Genomic DNA, 19,916 nt, shown 5'->3' with positions numbered 1-19,916 from the left:
AGGGAACCGTCTTCGTGTCTCCTCAGCACTTTTGGACCCTGCAGCTGTGGTCGCATTCCTCCTCGCCTCCTCCCCCCTCTAGCCAGAGCTGCAGCGAGTGGCACCGACCCATCCTGAGCTGTGGAGACTGAGGCCACCGGGGGCCGGGTGCAGGTTTCCCAGCTGTGCCGCAGCAGAGCAAGGGGAGGACAACATTCTCACGTAGGGGCCCCATTGACGCGCGGGTTGGCTTGGGCGGTGATTCTCAACCGGGGTTGAGGGGGCGATTTTGCCTCCCAGGGACATTTTTGGTTGTTAAAACTGGTGGGGTGTGTGTGTATGTGGGGTGGGGGGGGCACTAATCTATTGGCATCTGGAAGGTAGAGGCCAGGGATGTTGCTGAACATCCTTCAGTGAGCCGGGCAGGCTCCACCACAGAGAATTATCAGCCCCAGAATGTCAGAAACCTCAAAGCTGAGAAACCCAGGCCTAGGGCTGGAATAGGGGTTTGGTGACCCCATTCTGTATTTTTGCCCCAAACCCCTCACTATGGGGGACCCTGGACCAGACACTGAAGACCCTAAGGTGGCCCAGGGTCCAATCCTGGTGCTCAGGGAACCCCAGGTTCCATGCAGGAGACAGACAAGGACCCAGTGCCATCCTGGCCCCCAGAGCAAGGGAACTGAGTCTGGAGATCGACTCGAAGATGTTGAGGAAGGAGCCAGGAGCGCAGATTCTGAGCAACTAAGGAAACCTGGACAGGCTGTGTCCCCATTTTGGGCCTCAGTCTCATCCTCTGGCTAGTGCCAAGCTGAGATGTCTAACTCCCAGGCCCTCTGAGCTCTCACAAGCTAGCATTCTAGACTAGATTTCTGCGCCGTGTGGTGGTGGAGGGGCCTGGTGCACCAGGGCAGGGGTGGGCGACCCACGGCCAATCTGGCCTGGTGCCTGTTTGTAAAGAAACATGTCTCTGGCACACACCCACCCCCGTGCATTTACGTCTTGTCTGTGGCTACAGAGATGAGTTGAGTCTTTGCGACGCTGTCTGGACCTCAACGCCTAAAATATTTTCTATCTGGCCCTTTACAGGAAAAGTTTGCTCTAATGGATGGATTTCAGGCATAAGCCATTGGCCAGTGGGGCAGATGGCAGGGCGTTCATTTGGGGGAGGGGGAGGGGTGGGAAGGGCTTGTCTTAAAGGAGCTTCTTTCTAGAGCACAGGTCAGGGTCTCAAGCTCACATTCCGCCCACGGCCTCAGTTTCCCCGTGTGTAAGTGGAAATCGCTGTACCTGCCGCGCAGGGCTGTGCTGAGGCCCAGCGTAAGGGTGAGCGAGGAGAGAAAGTCTCGTGCCCGGGCCAGGCAGCCTGAGCCGGGTTATTTATGGGTTTCCGCCGGGAGGGGGGCTGCGGGCCGCGGGCCGTGTCTGACCTGAATTCTTACACTTACAGGAAATTAGAGCCCTTGGAAGCAGGTGCGCTGGTGATCCCAACACTCGGGTGGCCGAGAGGGTGATGTGGCTGAGGCAACAAGGAGGGGGTGCTGGACGGGGCCGAGGGCTGGAGGAGGGGCCGGTCCAGAGGACAGGGTTCCCGCCCCACCTTCCTGCAGTCTCAGGGGAAAAGAGAATGACCACTACCATGCTCTGGGTTCTCTCTGTGCCTTGCATGTGTCTGCTCAGTTAATCCTCACAACATGTCTATCAGGTAGGATTATTACCTCCATTTTACAGATGGGGAAACTGAGTCTCTGGGAGGATGTCTCACTTGCCCGAGAGCATAGAACAGATGTTAGAGTCAGGATTCGAACCCAGGAAGGACTGCATACAATTCCTATTTTCATGTCCTCTTATTAAAGCCAGTCACCTTTAGGCAATGAGATCTTTGAGGCAATTCCAGAATGTTCCGTGGGTTTTGAAAGTTTCTTGTTGAGGTGGTAGTGGGGTGTGTAGCATCCTGGAGGCCTACCGTGGGACAGAATCAGGGTATTTGGGTGGTCCAGTTCAAGGGTCGGAGTGCGGGAGGTCAGTGGCTGGCTTCTCACGGGGTAGCTGTGTGGTTTTGCAGTGCTGGGTGGGCCAGGAGTGCCAAGTGTCCCCAGGCAGCAGAGCAGGAGCCTGAGAGTGATGGAGTGACAGGGTCTGCCCTGAGGCCAGAGGCTGGAGGTGCCCAGGTTGCCTGCCCATCTGAAGTGAGGAGGGGAGAGCTGATGTGAGATTGCGTGTCCCAGGCGTGTGCAACACTGTCTTTGACTTGTAGGAGTAACTGGGGACTTGAACGCATGTGCAACAGTGTAGTGTGAGAAAGGGTCGGTGTAACTGTTTGACGGCACCTTTGGGTGTTTGCAGGGCAGGTTCAGGTTTGGTAACATTGAAAATGAATTCAATTTGGGGGACCTTCTTTATGAAACAGAATACAAAATGACCCATACTGAAGGGTCTTTGAAGTGAGAAAAGAAACAACAAACGACAATTTGTGTAAATGTCAGTGCAGGACATGTGCCTGTGTGTTTAAGCATGTGTGCGCACACATGTGAATGCATCAGTATGCGGTAGTGTCTGAGGACAGACTGTGTGTGTGTGAATCTGTGTGAGTTCCCTTGGGTGTCTTCTTTGGCATTCCGCTTTTGGGGGCTCTCTTTCTGCCTGTACCTCTACCCCATCCCAGAGGCAGGTGGGCACAGACACGCTGTGGCATTCAATCTGGGCCTTGCGGGGATGGACTTGGTGTGCGGAATTCCTTGCCCCACCTTCCTTCCTCCTGCCGATGAAATGTTGGTAATTCAGTCCACGGAGAAGCTCAGAGTCCTGGCGAAAGCCTTCTCTGTGTGCGTGTGCATGTGTGAGAAAGAGTTACAAAGTGTCCAGGCACCCAGAAGAGCACGTGTTCATACCCTTCGGTGTACAAACGGAGAGACTGAGGCTCAGGGTAGGGATGTGTGATCAAATTAGTGGGACCAGATTGGAAGCAGAGCTCATATCACCCAGGTCAGTGGTTCTGACTCAGTGAACAATTGTTGAGCACTTGCTGTTGGTCAGGCATTGGGTCAGGTGAAGGGGTGGAGGGTGGTCGGATGGATAGAACCATCTCTCACCTGAGGTGCTTCTAGAAAAGTAGGAGACCAGATGAAGACATCCTGGAAAGGGGGAGGTATGTGTGTGTTGTTGGGGGACAGCCGTGAGATGCAGATGGGGCCACATCGTGGGGATCCACAGGGCCAGAGTAGGGAGCGTGGTGTGCTCCTGAAGAGGCAGGGAGGAGTTAGAGGGTTTGGGGCAGGTGCAGATTTGTGCTTTTTTTTTTTTAATTGAAGTATAGTTAGTTTACAATGTTGTGTTAATTTCTGACGTACAGCATAGTGATTCAGTTATATATGTGTGTATATATATATCTCCTGGTATTTTTTTATGGGAGGGAAGTACTTAGGTTTATTTATTTATTTAATGGAGGTACTGGGAATTGAACCCAGGACCTCATGCATGCTAGGCATTCACTCTACCAATAAGCTATACTCATATATATATATATATATATATTCCTTTTCATATTCTTTTTCATTATAGGCTATTACAACATATTGAATATATTTCCCTGTGCTATACAGTAGGACCTTGTTTATCTATTTTATATATATAGTAGTTAATATCTGCAAATCCCGAACTCCCAATTTATCCCTCCACCCCCACCTCTTTCCCCACTAGTAACCATAAGGTTGTTTTCTATGTCTGTGAGTCTGTTTCTGTTTTAGATTTGTATTTCAGAAGGAAAACCTGGCTTCTGTGGGGTGGTGGTTGGTCTGGCCACCATGGAGTATAGTGCTCCATCTGGGCAGAAGTAGTGGGCCTGATGGGATGGGAGACAGGGTTGCCAGGTAGAGGTGACCCCAATTCTGGCCTTTTCCATCACCCCCTCCACCTTTCCCCATCAGTTTTCCCCTAACAAACGAATCTTAACCATATACAAGAGAGGCCCTGTGCTTGAGCCTGGAGGGAGAGAGGTGATGCTCAGTTGGCATGACCTCAGGTAGCTCCCTTCCTGTGTAGTGGGGAGATGGGCACCGCAGAGCAGACCTGAAAGGGAGGCAGGGCTGGTTTGAGTTCAAATGCTGATCCAAGTGGCTATGTTACTTAACCTCTCTGGGCCCCAGATTCCTTCTCAATGAGAATGACCTTAGAGAGCGGTTATGAAGATTGAATGGATTCAAGCTCGGGTGCCCAGCATAAGACGACTCCAAGTGTGATAGCTGTTCTAATTATAAGAATCACATCCAGAATGGAGCATTTCTTCTCACTTGAGCAATCTAGGAAGGCCTCCTAGAGAAGGGCAGCTTTGGGGTGAGCCCAGGACTGGGATCCCAGCTTGGTCCCTTGTCCTGTGTGTCCTGGGGAGTCACGGCCCCTCTCTGAGCCTCAGTTTCTTCCCTGTGAGGAAGACGAGTGCAAGAGGCAGTTGATCCTGAGCCTTCCTGTGCTGCCAACCCAAGGCCAGTGTGCAGGGCCTTCTTTAGTCCTCACATCCCCCCTGCCCCCCAGGGAGCAGGGCTATTTCAGATAAAGAAATGGAGACTCTGGAGGAGAGGTGACTTGCCTGAACCCACACAGTGGAAGGGCAGAGCCCAGACTGACTTCCAGTGATCTTAGCCATTAAGCTTGGTCCTGGCACATACTGTCTGTGAGTGAATAGCTGTTATTATCCATGAATAGTGATGGTATCGGGTCTGTGTCTCACCAGAGGCATGGGATTTCCACAGGGAGCACAGGGGAGAGGGGAAACCTGGTGGAGGGCAGGCCTGAGCAAAAGCAGGGAGGCAGGAAGGGTCTTCTTCCCTCCTGTGCTTTTTATCTGCTGCAAGGGAAGCTCTTGGAGCCCTTTACTTACCCCCCGGGGGAACAGAGCTACGTGTGGACAGGAGTCTTTGGAAGGCCTGGGACTTTGGTCTAAGGCTGAGTAGAAATTTCACTCCCCTGGTGGCCCTGCTCACCCTACAGAGAGAGAAGACCTAGGGTTTGAGAGCTTCTCTCCCCTCCACCCTTCCTACCTCCCCACTGACTCTGTCTCCACCCTAGACCTGCTCGGGCTCTGGGACCCGACAGCTCCACTCTCCATCACCTGGCTCCTTGCTCTCCAGCTTCCAGTTGTGTCCATCCAATGGGCGGGGAGGGGCAGGCGCTGGCTCCATCTGCATCTCTCTCTGTAGCCCTCTGCCCAAGTTCCAGTAACTGCTGCCTCCCTTTGCCCTGCGGGAACAGGTGGTAACGGCTCCCTGCTGTTGCCGGTCTCTGGGTGCCAAAGCATCCTTTTGTCACTTTCCCTGAATCCCACCCACTCCTCTGAAAATGCCTGTTTTGTCATCCCCGTGGCATGAGTGTCTTTCCTGCTGGGACCCTGCTGCATCTCCCCCACTCTGTCCCCAGCTGTCCTTCCCTTCGCTCTCTCCTGACGTGGGCTCCTGCTCCCTTCTTAGCTGGGCTGAGGAATGTCGCTTTCCTGTTCTCAGTGGGGCCTGGTGCTCGTAGAGGAGAACCCGGAGTCATTTCAACAAACACCAAACTCAACAACCTCAACATTAAATAAATAAGATCTGACAGGAGGGCAGCAGTTCCCCCGGGAGCTTTGGGAAAGCCTTTGCTCCCGTCCCACCAGTCTGGTCTGGTCACACTGTCAGCTTGCCCATGTTCCAGTGTTCATAATTCTCTGGGATTTTCTGGCCCCACCCTCTGCCTCGGCCCCACTGAGAGGCTAAATAAGGCCCCCACAGCAGGACTGGAAACTCGGCCCCTCTGCAGCTTCTCCCAGGAATGCTTTGAAGAAGCATCTTTCCTATAGTTGGGAAGTTCTTCTCACATCCAACCACCTTCCCTCCTGCTTCGTGTCCATTTCTCCTAGTTCAGTCCTTTCACGGGCTTCCTCTTAGCCAACCCCAGCTTCCTCCAACACTTTCAAGGGGCAAGAACACACAGGCTGCTGTGAGAAGACTGCAGGGGGCAAGGACGGAGGCAGGGGGACCAGCCAGGATAGTCCAGAATAGCCCAGGCAGGGGAGGATGGTGGCCTGGACCAGGGTGGTAGTGGTGAAGGTGGAGAGAACCAGTGGGATTCCGGAAATTCCCCCATTTCAGCAACCAGACCCCATGCAGGAAGCACTGTACAATGCTTTGGTCAAACTAAGGCTCTTGAATTTAGGTTCTGAAAATTTGCATCCTGCCCCTGTGAGGGGGCCCATCCATTATTCTCCTTAGGTAGGTGGGCCAACAAAAGCCAGGTGAGGGCTGTGTGTCTAGTCATTTGGTGCATCTTTACTGATTTTTAAAACCTCTGTGCAGATCGTGTGGTAAATGGCCCTGTCCCCCTTGTGCAGGGTCACCATGTGAGACCCTTCTCTCCCAACCCCCTTTTTCCCAAGAAAAACACCTGCTTCTTGTTTGCCTTCTTCCCTGCAGGATCTTTAGAGCATGGACAGTTCTGAGCATAGAGTCAGGGATAACAGAACACCTACCCTAGCTCAGGCACACATCACCACATTGAAACTTCCATCCACCCTGAGAGGTTGCAGTGTTCTTAGCGCCATGTTTCCTAAGAGCAGGCCCAGAGGCTTGAGGACCTGTGCTCAGGGTCACAACGCTGGTGGTGGCAGAGCTGGGATTTGAACCCAGGCTTGCGTGACTCCCAGCTCTGCCTCTGTCCATGCGCTGTCTCTCCACACCCCTTGCCTCCTTCCCCTTCCCCCTTGGTCCCTTCCTTCCAAGCAGGGCTGAGCCAGATATGAGACTGGGGTTCCAAAGACCTTCCTCCTTCATGGTCCAGAGATAAATATTTGTTTCTCCCAGTGTAAATACCCCTCCGTGTTTAATGAGGCAATCCCAGGGCCATTTCCTGGCACTGATCAGTGCCTGGAAGTCTCTTTCACTCTGGGAGGAGCAGGCTTAGTAGGAGAGCTGCTACTGCGGGACTTGGGACCTCTCAGCAATTCCTACCACGCACGGATGAGGAAACTGCTGCTCAGAGAGGGGAACTGACCTGCCTGGAGACACACAGCCAGAATTCAAACCTGCACAGCTCAGCTCTCATCTCCAGGCTATGCTGTCTCTGGGTAGTATCCACCTCGACTCCTGGACAATTCCCTGGTGCTCCAGCTGCTGCACCCTGAGCTGTGACCAGCAGGCCAGTGAGCACTGAGACCGCTCTTCCCCTTGGCGTCTCTGGTCAATATGGCACTCACGGCCCCCTGGGCATGGACCCCCTCCTGCCATCCCTACTTAAAGTGATACTTTAATAAATTATGCTTTTATGTTATTACACGTGGAGCTATAAAAGCAGAGAGTGTGCAGTGGGGCTGAGGTAAGGCGCCCGAAACTTTGCAATTTCCTGGTCTGGCCTGGCTCTGCTCCGCGCCGTGAATTTTTCATTAATGTGCGCAGGTGACACCACGGGGGCAGATGCAGGCCAGGTAGGCTCCCATGGTGGCGTGGCCCTCTCCTGGACTTTGGCGTGTTGGACTGGTGATGGTGTGGGGTTCACATCAACAGTGATTGGACATAACCTCACCCTGGGGCTCAAGATAAGCTCTGGATTCCCAAAGCAAGTGATAAGAAGCATGCTGCGTCCGGGTGGAAGGAAACCAGGAGCCAAGCACCTGGCTCATGCCAGACCCCAGGCCCAGCGTTTGACACACATTACCTCATTTCACCCTCTGAGAGCCGTGAGCTCAGCATTACAAGCCCCATTGGACAGACGAGGAAAGTGGGGCTCTGCTGAGGAGGGACTGCCAGGCCTGCACCCAGGCAGTCTGATTCCAGAGCCCGCATTCATAGCCGCTACGCTTTCCTCATTTATTTCTTGCTCTCACCTTCCTCTCCTGCCCCACATCTGTGGGCCTTTTCCTTCTAGTTATAGTTAGCCACAGAGGCAATGGGCACACTGAACAGAGGAAAAACCAAACAAAAAAAACCCCCGTTTAGATGCTGCAGGGAAGGAGTCTTGTAGACTCCACACCTGTGCCCACATTGTTTCCTTCCTGGCATTCCTTTCCTTCCTCCCACCAGACCTAAGAACTCGGGTCTCCGGCGTCACAGCCCCCAGCTCACCTCTCTCTACCCTGCTCTTCTGTTCACTGATCAATGTGTTGCTCAAGGAAATGTGAGTCCTGGGTCCCAGCGCATGGGAGCTGTGTCAATCTTCCCATTTGTGAAATGGGGCCAGGCACCAGTGGAACACAGTGGTAAACACATCCCAGGAAACCCACTGAAGCTTGCGTGATTCTCGAACCATTCCAGAGGCTTCCAGAATGAGAGAGGCAATAGGAAAGCAGGCATCTTGTCCCTGGACAGACTGAGTGTCTTCTTCTGTAAAATGGGTAGAGGAATCTGCTTCGGGGGCAAAGGAGAACAGCTCTGCCTCCAAGAGCACAGGCCCTGCTGAGGCCAGATTTCTCCAGCTCTTCTGGGAAATCATTCCAGAAGCTGAAGACAAACCAGACTTGAGATAAACACTCTGGGTCCAAACACCCCGCGATTCTAAGCCACTGACTCTTTTCTGAAGCCGCCGGCTTCCACGCCAGGCTCAAGTGCAAACAAGAAGCAGCAGGGGAGGCTGGGCCCCTCTCTCAGAATTAGTGAGATTAGCTGAGGCCCAGAGTCTAGCAGATGTCCCCTCTCTGGACTTGGTGACTCACTTGCCTCCCTGGTTGAGAAAGGGATCCAGCCGGGCCTGAGCCGTCCTGGCTGGTGGGGAACAAGATGCAGGGCAGAGGTCACGGTAAACACCCGCGGTCAAGGCGGGAGGTCGGGATGAGGGTGGGGACCAGAAGGAGGACAGAACATTTCCGCTCAGCAGAAGGAAGAGTTCTCGAAGGCTGGAGCTGCTCTAGGGCAGGAAGGGCTGCCTGGAGAGGTGGGGAGGGCCCAGGCCCAGAGGTGTGCAAGTGGGGTCCCGAGGACCCTCTGGAGGCCGGAGGGTTCCAGTCAGCATTGGGAGGGTCCCAGGCAGGATGCCAGTTAGGTTCCCTTAGCAAGTGGTGCTCGTAGAGAGATGGCTAACTTTTCCTGTGAAGGAACATGTAGAAAATATTTTAGACTTTGCGGGTCATATGGTCACAGTTCCGACTACTCAACTCTGATGCCGTCGTAGTGTGAGAGAGCAGCCACAGACAACACAGAAACATGTGAGTGTAGCTGTGTGCCAATAAAACTATACTGACAAAGGCTCACTTTGTGGCCTTTGAGCCGTGGTTTGCCAACCCTGTAGAGCCTGTGGTTCGGGGGTCTGTGGGTGGGGGTTGGGCTTGTGGATTGGAAACTGCTGACCTGCTCTCATGCACTTGACTCTGCTGGAGGTGCCCCTCCACCTGGCTGGGTTTGTTCTTTCATTTTCTCTTCCTTCCTTCCTATCCATTCACTCATTTATCTGTCTTTTCACCCATTTACTTCATTGTTTCAACAAATCTCTAATTCACGTTCTAGCTCACTGACTTGTTTGCTCACTAACTCACTTAATTCTCACTTAGGAATTTCATCTAGTGACATATTCACTCATTTATTCCTCTACAAGGAGCTCAGGGTTCTTAGTGTTCTAATACGGACATGCTACAGGAATGGAGATTGTTTTATCTGGGGAGAGTCTGGAAAAAGTCTGGGGCTTAATTATTGTCTTTTAGGCTTTGTCAAGTTGACATGAATAAGATTCTGAGCAATTATTCCTTTATTAATAAGTCCTGGATTGTTTCTGTGTGCAAAGCCTCCTCTATTCGTGTCCTGTGCTAGGAAGTTATCAGCAAAGACCTCACCCTTGTCCCTCAAGAGCCCACGTTCTAGTCTGCACACAGACTGCAAAAGATGGGTTATTTCAGGTGGAGAGAAGAGTGTGGCAAAGACCAAGAGGTGAGACAGGGAAGTATGCCCCAGAAGTGCAGCCCACGTGGAATGGAGCCAAGCGTGTGCGTGTGTGTGGGTGTGTGCGCGCATGTGTGTCTGTGTGGGTCCCCCCTCTGGGCCTCCGTTTCCTCATTCCTATTAAGGTTCTGGCCTCGAAGTTCTGTCACAAAGATTACAGAGCATTTGGCTCAGTGCTGGGCTCAGGCTAATACATAGCTAATCAAGGGCTAATAAATAATAGTCACTAATAACTGTTGTTCATAATAATTACTAAGTGAATAAAAAAATGAACCAATGGATGAAGATGGGGCTGGTGGCCTGGCAGGGTGGAGGCAGGGACCAGTCAGGGCCATCATGAGCTCAGCCACAATGTAATAGGAGGGCAATGGCAGTATTAGCAGCCACTGGCCGCTTAGAAGCTGTGCCGTTGGGGCAGTTTCCTCACCTTTTGGAACGTCAGTGTTTTCTTCTGCAAAAGGTGAATAATGCTTGGCCCACTTCTCAGTTGCCATGTGGACTGAAGGAGAGTAACACTTGGAGGGCTTGTCCTCAGTAAGTGGTAACTAGCATCTTTAGTACCACAACCAAGCACCCACTAGTGTGCTTCGGGCCTTGCACGATTGGATCTTCACAACCATTGCTTTCATTCCCACTTGGCGGCAGAGCAGACCAAGGCTCAGAGAAGTGGAATTCTGTGCCCTGGGTCACACAGCCGCCTGGGCCCGGGCAGGATGAGGGACAGTGGACAGAGAACCAAAAGGACGAACCACTGACCCCTCTTGCCTGTCTCCAGTCTCAGGCCTCATTCCTGGCAAGTTTTAAGTCCTTCCCACCACTGTCAGGGAGTGTCTGTTCCCACGCCTTCTGGCCTGTCCCTCCCACCCCACTGGGCTCCTGGTGCCCTGATTCTGGAAATTTCCCGGGCCTGGGAGAGATAAGGGGTGTGTTGCCCAGGACCCTGGGCAGCGCCCTCCTACAACCCCTTTGATCGTAGACCAGATGGTTCTGCTAGTCCAGCTGCTGGAGAAGCAGCTGCAGCGATAGGAGCAGGCCCAGGGAGGGACTGGGCCTGGTATCAGCCACCTGGAGGGGGCCTCCTCCTGCTGTCGCCATAGCAATGGCCGCCCATCCCTGCAAACAGGAAGCTGCTCAGGCACTGACAGTGGGATAGGCAGGCGTGCGGGAGACCCAACCCTTCTAATCTGCTAGAGGAAGTGGTCCAGGGGGTGGAGCCTGGCTTGGGTCACCAACCTCCAGTCTCCCTGATAAGTGTAGGGGTGGGGCACAGCAGGGATGATCCCCCCAAACTATAAGCTACCTGCACCCTGACTGAAGATGGATGTTGGAAAGGGGTTCCCTCAGCAGCCCAGGCCCACAAACCCAAGGAACTGTGCAGACCCCTTTCCTAGGAGGCATCCAAGCTGGATACTTTCGGGCTCTGGTCCCCTGCTGACCAGGTGAGTGGGGCCTTGGGCCCACGCACCCAGTCTCATCTGGTGCTCAGGGCTTCAGAACACCCCTTTGAGCCCCAGCCCTGCTGAGGGGGCCATGGAAGCCAATTGTCTTGAGGTCTTTGCTGTTGGCTGGGTAACCTTGGGTGAGGCCCCATTTCCTTATCTGTAAAATGGGGATACAGACTCTTCCTCATGGAGCTGGAGTGAGGGGCCAATGAGATAATCTCGGGAACATGTCTAGGTCCAGAGAAAGGCAGTTTGAGGTTTAGTGCCCCGCACTGTGATGCCCTAACTCTGGAGAAACCCTCCCCCTCAACCCCACAGCCAGCAGCCAAGCAGCTGGGGGTGAAGGGCTGGCAGGTTTGAGGGGATGCCCCCTGCCAGACCCCGTGCTGGCCGCCTCTCCTGCTGTCCCCTGCTTCATCCTTCCAACAGTCCTACAAGGCAGCTCATGATCCCCACTTTACAGACAGGGAAACTGAGGCTTCAGTTCCAGCGAGTGAGGGGGCTTCATTTTGATTTCTCACCGTGACGTCGGCTTTCTGACATGCTCTGAGCCCTGGGAATTCAGGCTGGAGGTTCAGCACATCTCCCATAGAACAACATGGGGGCTCAGGGAGAAATCAGTCATTTGGTGGCCCTGCTGGTCCTGAGCAGACCAGGCAGCAGGCAGTGACACAGGGAGGTCACTGGGAGCATTCCAGACCTTGAGCCCATGCTGTTCCAGCTTTCTCTATTGGCTGCACCAGCTTGAGTAAGTGGGACCAAACCGCGGGGCCACACTGTCATGCACTGAGCCCTTCCTTCCTTCAGTTCACAACATGGAGCTTCTAGAACTAGCCAGGTTCTCTGCTGGGTGATGGGGTCTGGAGTGGAACCAGATACCGCTCTGCTTGGGAGGAGAACAAAATTCTGTGCGTGTGTGTGTGTGCATTAAGTATGATATAAAAGTTTGTGCAGGTGATGGGAGGATGGCAGTGTTGATGACCATGACTGTGGGGCTGGAACAGTGATGGGGGTACAGCCCTGTTTGTGAGGATAGTGGTCTTAGAGATGGTGATGATGGTTTTGGTGCTTGTGACAGAGTAAAGATGTGTGCCAGGCAGCACCAGCCCTTACATTCTCCCTTCTGCTTCTCTCTGGCCACTGCCTCAACCCTGTGGGCAGCACCTGGCCCGCAGCTGACCCTGACAACTCCCTCCATGCACCAACCTCTCCCTTGGGGGTCAGGGTCACCCCACAGCCCTTCACAGGCCACAGTGAGCCCAGGCTCTCAGGAATGGCCAACCAGAGAGGATGCGTGACTTGTTCGAAGTCACAAGCATAGTAGTGCGTGATCCAGGACTTCTGGCACCCAGCCCAGGCCTCTGCCTGCCCTCCCTGTCCCCTTCTTACATCCACAAGCACACTCCCTGGGCCTGTGCTCTGTGCCAGGCCCTGTGCTGGGATCTGCAGTGGGTCTGGATGCATCATTGCACTTTCTGCCCACAAAGACCTCCGTCCAGTTGGGAAGGCAGACGCCTAAACAGACAAGGATAACAGAGAGATGAGGACAGGGAGAGGATGGTGGGAGCCCCCACCAGGAGGTGTCTGGGATATCTGACCGAGGCCTTAAAGGATGTGGAGGAGTTTACTACTTGGGGAAATGAGGGGAGGGCACTGGAGGCAGGAGGCATTGCTGGTGCAATAGCCTAGAGGTTTGAGAATTTGCAGTGTTTTCAGGGGTTGGGGGCAGGTGGAGCAGGGCTGGGACTCTTGGTTGCAAAATAAGCAATTTAGAGGCTGCCCCACCCTGAAGGGGGTCCCCTGTCTCCCTCCCAAGAGTCACAGTATCACCCTTGCCCCCAGATAACTAGAATTGTTTAAAAATGCTCAGCAAGAATTCTGCTCAGCAGGTTATACTGGTCAGGGGAAGAGTCACAGCTGAGCGGGGGCCTGGGGGGTGGGGTGGACTCAGTGGGACTTCCTGGGAGAAGGTGAGAGGTCCTGACCTCAGGCTGGGGCCAGCGCCTCTGTGAGCACTGATCCGGGAGCAGATTACAAGGGAGACTGGAGCCAAATCAGCTTTGAAAAAGAGCTGGTGGAGTTTCCCTCCCTGTTCAGGGAGGTCACCTGGAAAAGTTCCTCTCCCTGCCCAGGACGGGGTGTGGAGCCGGGGGTGCAGGGCTGGAACAGAGTGCTGGTGATGGGCTCTGTGTGCGTGTGCACGTGTGCAAGGGCGTATATGCATGTGTATGTATATTTAGGGGTACCTTTGTGTGTGAGCCTGTGTGTGTGACATTGGGCTTCAACACAAGTGTGAGTCTGTGCCTGTGTGTATGTGGTCTGATATACCCACCCGTCTCTGTCTACTTCTTGTCTCTTCCTATGAGTATTCCTTTCCTCCTCTTTTCCCTTCCTCTCCCACCCTACTCTCCTAAACCTCAACTCTACCACTATGTTAGCCTCCCTCTCTCCCTCCCTCCCTCCTTCCCTTCCTTCCTTTCTCCTTTCCTTCCTCCCTCCCTTCCTTCCTTCCACAAATATTTACTGAGGGTTTCCCACATGCCAGGCACTGTTCTGGGCTCCGAGCATGAACAGGAGATGAATAAAACAGAGGATATTCCTGATCTCACAGGAGTACATACCCCCCTGGGATGAGACAGATATTACACAAATTAGTAACATGCCAGATGATGACAAGTGCTAGGAAAAAAGTTCAACAGGGTGAAGGGAAAGGGACTGTCGGGCCAGGAGGGTTATTTTAGATGACTGGTCAGGGAGGGACTCGCTGATAGAATATTTGAGCAGAGACCTGAGGGACAAGAAGCAGGGAGACATAAGACTATATGAGAGAAGGATGTCCCAGGCTGAGGGCGCAGCAAGTGCAAAGGCCCTGAGGTGCGAGCATGCTTGGGGTGTTCTAGGGACGCAGAGAGGCCAGCATGGCTGGAGTAGAGCGAACGCGGGAGAGCTGGAGGAGAGGAATCAGCAAAACCATGGGGCGTGGCATGGGGGCCACGGATCATGCAGGGCGAGCTTTGGCTTTTGCTCTGAGTGACAGGAGACCCGTTGCAGGATGTTGAGCAGGATCACTGGGGAGTAAAGGGGAGGCAGGGAAACCAGTGAGGAGGCTGATGTAAGAATCCATTGAGAGGTGACAGTGGCTTGGGGAGGGGAGAGCAGGGAAGGTGGGGGAGCATCTTCAGAGATGTTGAGTTTGATGTAATTGTTGGACCTCAGGGCATTTGATAACCCAAGCCTGGAGCTGGAGATGTAGATTTAACGTTCAGAGAGCGTTTAGAGCTAGGCTCACCTGCAGCCACATCGTGCATTTCTCGGGTGTGTTCATGTGTGTACACACCCTGATGTGGCCCAACAACTGAAGCCAGGGGCCCCAGTGAGACCAGACCTCCAGGGAGGCATAAAAGGTGAGTGAAAGCTGGAAGACTTGAGCTAAGGGGGCACTTCTAGGGGTTGATTGAGGGCACGTGGGCACTGGTGTCAGACAGCTCAGCCTGCATCTTGGTGTGACCATGGACAACTAAGGTCAACCTCAACAGCTCTGAGCTGTATCATCTCACCTGCAAAGTGAAGATAGTGACAGTACTTCCCTCGAAGGGTCGCTGCAGGGACTGAATGAGACGATGCATGTACAGAACCGGGACTCAGCACCGTCCCTGCTGTTTTCATTCTGATTAACCGCGAGATGTGGCCTGAGCCCTTTCGTATGATTCTGTTTCTTCCTCTGGGTAGGGTTTAGGAAAGTGTGGTATTTGTCGGTACTCCTCTGCAATTGATAAACGAGGAACCTGAGGTTCAGAGAGATCAAGTGACTGATCAAGTCCACACAAAAATGGTGAGGCTAGCATTGGAACCGACTCCCGAATGTGTTCCCTGCACGTCTGCAGGCTGCCGCTGCACAGGAAGCGCGAGGCAGGTAGAAGGGGTTGAGGGCTGGAGACTGACCCCCGTGCCCAGGACGTTCTGCCCACAGGTGCAAAGACTGCCTGTAGCCCCATGACCTCTCCCCATGCCCCTTCAGCAGGGCCCTGGTTGTTCATTCCACTCTGATTTCCCTAGAACAAATGTTGGCTTCTGGGGGGAAGGTGTGGAGAGACAGTCTGGTGGAGCACAAGGCCCTAGGCACCCATCCTCTGAGATGGCCTTAGCTTGGACAGGGATGCTGGAGGCGGTCAAAGCTGGACTCCCACCCCACAGTGGGTGTGGGCGGCCCCTTGCTCCGTGGCATGGCGTGTGCATGTGTGTGTGTTGTTGGGGTGGCAGGGGTAGTTTTTGTGCAGACAAAAGCCTGAGTCAGGCAGAGGGGGCTGGGCCGTGGCTGCAAGGAGCCAGGCTGGGAAGGGATATCCCAGGGGTCCTTGAACCACATCGGAGCTGCTGTGGGAAGGCTCCTTGGTGCGTGGAGAGCAGAAAGGGAGGCACATGCTGGTGATTTATCTGCTTCTTCTCCTTTTGATCTCCTTGCTTCCCTGGAGAGACTCCCTCCTCCACACTGGGGGCTGTAGCGGGAGGCCTGGCCAAGGGGCTTCCAGCTGGGCCAGGGCTACAGGGTTAGGTAACGCTGGGATGCGTAGGAAGCTTCTTTTCTCTCTTGCATGGCCTCGCTGGCCCTGCTTCCTGGTCCATGTCTAACTGCCTGGCTCCCCTGTGCCCAGGTGCCATAAGGGTCTCTGTCCTGTTGGGCAGCATCCAGGGCACACTGCGGCCTCCCTGCTCCTGCTTCTGCCTCAGTTCTCCTGGGTCACCTCTCCTGTTTCTCTGTCCTTTTTCTGCCTCGACCCACAGGCTCCTTCCTCCTTCCTCCCTGCCCAACATGCCTAGACCCGCTCCAGGTGTTTTAAGGATGTGGGAACCCCAACAATTTCACCTTGTTCTCTGGTTCCATGGGGTGAAGAAGCCCAGCTTTCAGGCAGGGTCTGGGCACAGCTTGTAGGCTAGTGCCAATGTGCAGGTGCAGAGGCAAAAAGAGGGTACAGCCAGCCAGAGCTGGGTTCGAATCCTAGCTCTGCCAGCTCCCAGCTGTGTGGCCACAGGTGAGCGAGCTCTGAGGCTGTGGAAGGCCCCTTGGCAGGCCCTGGAAGAACACCCAAGTGTGAGGCCCCAGTCGGGCTAGCTGTGTCTGTGAGGGGGTAGTGGCTCTGGGGCAGGGGTGGGCAACCCCTAAGACATCCAGGTGTGACAGGGGGCCTGGGAACCAGTCAGCACAGTGAGCAAGGCCTGGGCTGACTTGGGTCAGGGCAGGGACAGGTGCCTTCTTCAGGGCCCAAGTGCTGAGTGTACCTCCTCTCTAAGTGTTTGCCCCCACCAGGCCAAGGGTGGCCAGAACACAGAGTCCCCTGACTGGGCTAGTGGGACTGAGAAAGGGGCTGGCGGCCTCAGCCACTGACCCTGGGATGCTTCTGGGGCCTGGACAGGGGCAGGAACAGGACATGTTGTACAGGGGAGGCAGGAGTGGCAGGACAGGGATGGAGTGAGAGTGGTGTGATGGAGTGTGGCTGTGTGCAGGGCCCCTGTCCCTCCACCCCTGTCCAGGGGCTTCACGGGCTCAAGGACCCCAGCTGACTGTGGTCCTGGTGGCCGTGGCTTCACTCCTCCATGCCCTTTGCCCCTTGTCCTGCTCAAGTCTCCTCAAGGCTTAATGTTTATGTATTTAAATTCAGTTTTCTTCTTTATGGTTTGTAACTTGCTGAGGAAGGGCTTCCCTATGCAAGATCATGAAAATATTGCTTCTTGGTGCCTTGTTCTCGTCTCTAGGCTTGGTTACTCCTCATTCTGTCCATTGAGCTTCTTTGTTCCTGACCCAATATCCCAAGGTTATTTCAGGTTTACCTGCTGTCCATCACCTCCCACTAGAACAGAAGCTCCTTGAGGACAGGGATTCTTGTCTGTTCTGTTCCAAGCTGTGACCCCAGCACTTCACACGTGCCTGATGTGTGTGAGGTTTGCACCATGTGTACGTTAAATGCAGCACCAGGACACGTGCCCAGAACTCCTAGACCCAAGACTGAGACAGTGTTTAGCTGAAAATCTCTTCACCTTCTCTGCCCCAACCCCGTCTCCTGCTCCCTCCTGACCTGGGCTCCCTCCTGCCAGGAATCCCTTCTCCCCCACCTCTTCTCACAGCCCACACACGCCCTTGGCGCTCCACGAATCTCTCTCCTTCCTAACCAGGGATGGCTGAAAAACTGCTGACGGAATCCACTCTGCGGCAGCGCGCACTGGTCAGGAACCCGCAGGGCTCAGAGCTGAGTGTAGGGATGGGGGCTGGAAGGAAAACATACTCCACTCTCCCTCTGGAACTGCCATCCGCTCTGTCTGAAGAGATACAGTGCCTTCCTCATGACTCACATGTAATTGGCTACAAAATGATTGCTAGTGGGCTCCATCATATGTAAGCAGCCATTAATTTCCATTATAATTGCTGGAGAGGAGCAGCAGGGTTTCTATTAAGGGATAAGAAAGATCCAGCCTCAAGCTGCTAATCAATAAAATGAGCACATAATTATACACCTGAGCTCCACACACTCACTCATCACGTAATAAAGTGGCACAGCTCCTGAAGCGGCACCGGGGTCATGGCCTCACCTGTCGTTCTGTGGCTGTGCAGGTGGAGGCCGGTAACAGTCACCCCCGCACGCGTGCGCTGTGTGTGAGGCACAGTGGGGTGGATGAGGTGTGGCATGCGGGGAGGCAGACCCCACGGGACTCAGGGACTGTTTGGATGGAGGGGCTTGATGGGGAGGGAGGCATAAAGGACACTCCCAAGCGTCTGGCCTGCACATCCGGGCATCGGGGACCACCACGGCCATGGCCATCACAGATCAGAACAGGCTCAGCTTGGCACCAAGAGGTGAAGATGACATCAGCGGGGTGCCTTTACGCCGATCCTGTCCCCTCTCTAAGCCTCCGTTTCCTCAAATGGCATTCAGAATCTTTGCCTTGACAGCACCTTTGCGAGCATGAGCAGGTGTTGAAAAGATCAGAACACCGACGGCTTAAAACACATGGCTTGATCAATTCTGTCTGACTTAAATGAAAGTGCACTGACTCTTAAGTGCTGGGCACAGGGTGGGCACTGAGTCACGTGGCTGTTGCCGTGTGACCTTGCTTTTCTAAGAATGCTACGAAAACTTCTTGGTGATTCGGTCAAGGTCCCAAGAGGGCCTAGATCCTCGCTGTTGGGAACAGAGACCCCCCCACTGGACTGGTGCACACCAGATGCCTTTAGACCAGCACCACTGTGTTCCCTTCTAACCAGCCTGGGAGGAGCAGCCCTCACAAAGGGCAGCCGTGATGCCCAGGGTTGATATCAGTGTAAGGAGTGGAAAACTGGTCCAGCCTCCAGGACCTCACTCATTCATTCACTCATTCACGTATGTATTCACTCATTCATTTACTCACTTATTCATTCACTCATTCATTTATTTATTCACTCTAGTTGGGGAAGACCAGCAAAAAACAAGAACACAGATGAATAAAACTAGAATAAACTGCCTAAGTGTTATGAAGAAAACTAAAAAGGAGCCGAGATGGCAAGTAACAGGGTCCCTAATTTGGATGAGGTCATCAGGAAAGCCTTTCTGAGGAGGTGACAATCCAGCTGAGATCTGGACGGTAAGCAGGAGGGTGCCCTGGGCAGAGTGGAGGGGCTGGAATTCCGGGAAGAGGGAAAAGCACCAGCCAAGGCCCTGAGGTGGGAAAAGCTTGGTGTATTTGAGAAATGACGTGTCTGGAGCGAAGTGATGGGGGGCAGAGTGGTGAGATGAGTCTGGGGAGGGGGCCTGGGCCAGATCTGCAGGAAGGGGGAGACTGGGGGTGGGGGTTGGGGCAGGGTCAATGTGAGCCAGACTGGTCACCTCCTTCTGCACAAGTCGGGGAGGCCCCAGAGCCAGCCTCTTCCTTGGGTCCTGGGTAGAACAGGATGAGTTCACCTGGGAATTCAGGAACCTCTGTCCGGGCCCCCAGGCCTCCAGACAGGAACCTCCAGCTGGCCCAGCCGCAGGACCTGCAGGGCCTGGGTGAGGTGAGACATGCCAGTGCCAGCTCTGACCTGCCCTTCACAGGTGCCAGTCCCGGTCGGCGCGGTGAAAGCAGAACCACGAACCCGCCGGGGCAGCTGGAGGTAAGCACCGCAGTAGGCTTTGGACCACCTGGAGACGGCTCGTGCGCCAGGAGGCCAGCGCTCCTGCTCTCCCCGGCAAAGGCCCAGCCGGGGAGACTAAGAAAGAAATCCCACCTCAAACGTACAACCAAAATATTTCACAAGAACCCTCCCCTGACCCCCACCCCCCTTTTTGTCAAGTAAAGGATATGCACGGCCTTTCTACTTGTAACCTGGCCAAGAATAATTTGTGGCAGGAAAGTTTGAGCATTTGTAAAAATAAAATAAAAACGTAAAAAAAGAGAGAGAGAGAGCACTTGAGTGTACATTCGTGTGAAACTAAACAGAGGGAAAGTTATTTAGGTGGTAAAATGTCTCCGCGTTTCCCTCCTGCCCCCTGCGCCCTGACACTTGGCCCCCCTCCCCAAGTGTTGAAATCGAGATTGCTCGGGTGTTTGTTTTGTTAATCTCCTGCCAGGGCCAAGGGGCTGCAGGCTGGGTTTCTTCTTGTTC

General features: G+C 54.0%; 1 long non-coding RNA gene across 1 annotated transcript in view; it reads left to right on the top strand.

Annotated features, from left to right (window-relative positions):
- LOC141579631 (uncharacterized) overlaps nt 1-19,683 on the top strand; it is a 126,027-nt gene extending 106,344 nt beyond the window's left edge. Inside the window, exons 3-4 of the long non-coding RNA XR_012511406.1 lie at nt 18,741-18,916; nt 19,366-19,683. This is a non-coding gene — a long non-coding RNA (uncharacterized LOC141579631). The remainder of the gene's footprint in view (nt 1-18,740; nt 18,917-19,365) is intronic.
- The last annotated feature ends 233 nt before the right edge of the window (nt 19,684-19,916 follow it).

The sequence above is a fragment of the Camelus bactrianus genome, chromosome 13 (assembly GCF_048773025.1).
Source record: "Camelus bactrianus isolate YW-2024 breed Bactrian camel chromosome 13, ASM4877302v1, whole genome shotgun sequence".
NCBI lineage: Eukaryota > Metazoa > Chordata > Mammalia > Artiodactyla > Camelidae > Camelus > Camelus bactrianus.
This window is presented reverse-complemented; position numbering and strand designations above follow the sequence as displayed.